Source organism: Arvicanthis niloticus, chromosome 25 (assembly GCF_011762505.2).
Source record: "Arvicanthis niloticus isolate mArvNil1 chromosome 25, mArvNil1.pat.X, whole genome shotgun sequence".
In the NCBI taxonomy this organism is placed as follows: domain Eukaryota; kingdom Metazoa; phylum Chordata; class Mammalia; order Rodentia; family Muridae; genus Arvicanthis; species Arvicanthis niloticus.
Genome location: NC_133433.1, coordinates 35,865,892 through 35,870,322, shown reverse-complemented (window position 1 = coordinate 35,870,322; position 4,431 = coordinate 35,865,892).

Genomic DNA, 4,431 nt, shown 5'->3' with positions numbered 1-4,431 from the left:
GGCTCCTCGGGACTCGGGAATCACTGCAGAAAAGCGGGCAGAAAGAATGTAATGACCTTAGTCAGGGAAGGGAACTGTGAGATGCTGTCCTCTAGCCATGGCATGACCTCACAGCAGATCAAGCCAGTCAACACTCGAGTGTGAGTAGGCGAGGGGCTTATGAGGATCCACCTCCATCTAAGGCTGTTGGGGGAAGGGAAGCTCGTAGATATGTGGCTACTGCTATGGTGCCTATGGCCCAGTGACTAGTCACACACTTGTGCACACTCAGGTATCAATGATTGGACACAGAAGGTTATAAAGTGTATAAAAGAACAGAACAGGGCATGAATGTGGGAAGGAAAATAAAGGAGTTGGAGGGAGGATACATTGTATACTTTTATGAAATTGTTCAAAAATAAATGTTAAAATATTCCTTTAAAATAGCCAGTAAAATTTAACTTTCAGTAAACAATAAATAGCCTTTAGTGTAAATATTCTATGCAATATTTGGAGGGCATACTTACAATTTTTAAAACTCTACTTGCTGTTTTTCTGTAAAGTGAAATTGACCTGAGTATCCTTTGTCTGATGGTGCTACTCTTCAAGGCACCTGCTGTGTGAGCATGTCTTCTTTACGCCCCAAAGAGCATCACTTTGCCTAAAAAGACTAAAACTATCCCTCTGTCTCTCAGAGGAACTGTACAGACAATATCGCACCTGCTAACACTGAATGCATTTCAAGTGTCACAAAATTAGCCGGTAACAACTACATGAAGAAACTTCTGAGGGCCCCACAATATGGTCATAACTCACCTGTCAGGGGCTGTCTCTCTCGGTCTCTCTCTCTCTCTCTCTCTCCCTCTGTCTCCTCTCTGAAATGGTGGGTACGCTTTGCCAGGTTGTTGAGCTCATGTCTAAAGTGTCTGGTCACCAGCGTATCGCTGTGTCAAATGTGATGGGGCCTGGCAGTGCATGAGACAAGTAGATGGCGCTGTTTAGCACAAGCCAGGAAGTTACACACAGGTCTTTCAGCCTGGGAGGTGCTATCTCTGCTCAGCCACAGAATCCACACCTTCTCCTTCTAAAGCCTCATATCCACTGGAACAACTGCAGAACTTTGGAATCACAAAGATGTCCAGGCATCTGGAAATGTACCAAGAGGTACCTGCAGCCACAGGCTGTTGAGTCACAGATCCAAATCTTGGAGGAGGGCTCTGTCAGCAATGCCGCGCTTCCCTCTGGGTACCAGAGGCTCTCAGACTATGAAAGGTAGAGTATTTCCCTGTAGAACTTATTCAAGCAGACCACAGGCCTCCACCCAGATTAGGTGTTTCTGCTGGGCAGGCTGGAGAGAGCTGAGATATTTGCATGTCTAACAAGTTCCCCAGAGATGCTTCTGTTTGGGGAAGATTTGAAAATCACTGTGGCATATCCAGGGCTCTCAACCCTAGCATATTTTAGTAGTCACAGTGTTTTCAAATGTATCCTTTGGTCATAGATAATTGGATTTAGTTTTGCATATGTGTTTTTATATGGTTGGTTTTAAATAGATAGAAGATCTGAGCTCCTCTCTATTTTGGTGCACTTGGGTTACAGACTCTTGTAATGCTGGGTGTGGTGGTGCACACTTTTAGTCAGCATTTGGGAAACAGAAGCAAGTACATTTCTGTGAGCTCGAGGCAAACCTGGTCTACCTAATAAATTCCAGGCTAACAAGATTCTGCCTCAATAAATTAGATAGATAGATAGATAGATAGATAGATAGATAGATAGATAGATAGATAGATCGATCTTTCCTTAGGTGATTTCTGATTTCTGCCCTGATTCTAAAATGTGTCCTGGAGCCAGCATTGCCCTACCTGGATTTGGACCCAGGATCTGCCTTTTAGGAAGTGCTCCAGGTGGTCCAAACAGCTGCTAGAGTCTCAGCCCCGCCCAGGTTTCACCATAAATGCAGTTTCACCAGAGAAAGTTTCTCGTAGCACTTTTGATGGATGTGCTAGATCTTTGGAGCTCTCGGGTTCACGAGAGAAAGGTGGAGACTACACCATGCAAGTCCTCTCATTTCCCAACAGGTAGCAAGCGTTCTGCAGAACATGAGGGAAAGAAAAACTTCTACTGATATGGCTGCCCTTGACTACAAAGATTATATATATATACATATATATATGTATGTATATATACATATATATATATATATATATATATATATATATATATATATATATAAAGTAAGTGAGCATCCCATGTAATCAAGGAAGGAACCCTTGGGGTGATTCCCCAGTTGTTGAAGAAGAGGACACTCCTCAAGCTAGAGCAGATCTAACTATGTGTAGATTTATCCTGGGCAGCAGTTGATGCCACTATTTGTAGGCGTGGTGTGCGCTTACTGTTTCATATCACTTATACCTTTAAAAAAAAAAGGCTTATTTTATATATGTGAGTGCACTGTTACAGTCTTCAAACACACAAGAAGAGGGCATCGGATCTCATTACAGATGGTTGTGAGCCACCAGGTGGTTGCTCGAAATTAAACTCAGGACCTCTAGATGAGCAGTCAGTGCTCTTAACCACGGTGCCATCTCTCCAGCACCACCTTTTGCTTTTCTAAAATGGCTTAGCCATTCACTCCTCCAAGGATTGTACAATATTCAAGCCCAGGAAGATCCTAACTGCCTAATATGATCAAAATTCTGGGTTCTAAGCTCAGAGGCCAAACATGGACATCTATAAAAATGCATACTCAAATATAAACTGTGTAGCAGTTTCCTTTTTACTCAAAGTGTGTATGTGCATATGGATTCTGTGTGAGCCAGTAGACAACCTCAGGCATCATCCTCTGCAATGCCACCTGCTTCCTTCAAGACAAGGTCTCTCTCTTGTTCAGAAATAACCAATTAAGCTAGACTGACAGGCCCAGGAATCCTGTGTGTACCTCCAGGGCTGGTATTGCAAGACTTCAACACCTCCTGCGTTTTATATGAACACCGGAGATCAAACTTGGGACTTCATGGTTAAACAGCTAGCACTGTAACAACTGGGCCGTCTTCCTAGGCCCCTGCAGCAGTGTTTCTAATTTTCAAAAATAGAAATAAATTATGGAAAGGAGGTTGCCTCAATTCTTAGAAGTCGTAGGTATCCTACTCAAAGATTGGGAGTTGTCTGTGTTGACATTTTTGCATGTAATACAACTCAATTTCTGTTTTTAAAAAGTTCGTAATATAGACTTATAAATAAGCATAAAAATCTGCTGATATACCCCCTGATCTATACAAAGAGCACTCTTAGGAAGCGAAACTGTGTTACAGGAAGCAGGTTTTGATTTTTTAGTAGACCCATCTTCAGTGTCTGCATGAGATGTAGCGATCACGTGTTACTTTTATTAGTTAAAAATATTTCAAAAAGTAAAAATGGTTTCTTCAGAACAAGGTTTTCTGAATGTGTTTTCCTATCCCATCCCATTTAGCTACAGATTTTGGGCTCATTAATTAGCTATAACACAATATAATCTAGTTGATTAAGTTTGCCTTCTCCTAGATTAAACCTAATTCAATCTCCATCCCTTGGAATTAGATCTAGTTTAATTCTGCTCCCTCCAAGAGTTCTTATTATTTTTGTAAGATTAATTTTATTTGTGTATGTCTATACACGAATATATGCCTGCAGATGTACATGCAGATGCCCTCACAAGTCAAAAGAAAGCATCAGATGCCCTGGAGCTAGAATCACAGGCAGCTGGGAAGCACCTGATGTGTGTTAGAAGCTGCACTGTAGTCCTCTGCAAAAGTAGCAAACACTCCCAGTCGCTAACCACTGAGCCTTCTCTCCAGACTCTCATTCTTGGTTGCTGTTAGTGATGGGGTCCTCAAGTCTTCAGCTGTTTGCTTCAGTGCCTGTGCTCTAACAGTGCTGCTTATTAAGCAATAGTTTATTAAAACCTCAGATTTCTTATTAATAAATTGCTACTAAATCAGATCCACTGTTTTTTGTTTGTTTGTTTTTTGGGAAGTTGTTTTGTTTTGTTTTGTTTTACAAATCATGGCTCCGGTGCTTGTTTCCTCTTGCTAAATTTTATCTCATACATTCCAGTCAGCCATTCAAGTTTATTAATGAAATTCGGTGTCTTTGATTCTATCACAGCAGATGCCCCTTTTAAGTTTGGCAGAATATGAAATTTTCACCACTATAAAGGCTGTAAATATATATACTCAATACATACCAACGAGTCTTCTGGTAAACTTTTCTGTTGAAAATGACTGACACTTACTTAATCTTACTTCAAAAGAGAGCTCTCATATAAGACTGGGCATCTTCCTAAGCTCAAGAGAAGAAACACACGGGACCCAGAGGCAAGGCAGAAATAAGCAGTACTTTCTTCTTGCTTTACCTCTGCTTCTGTATGCTCAACCTCAACCACACATCCCACCCCTAACACACATACACACAACA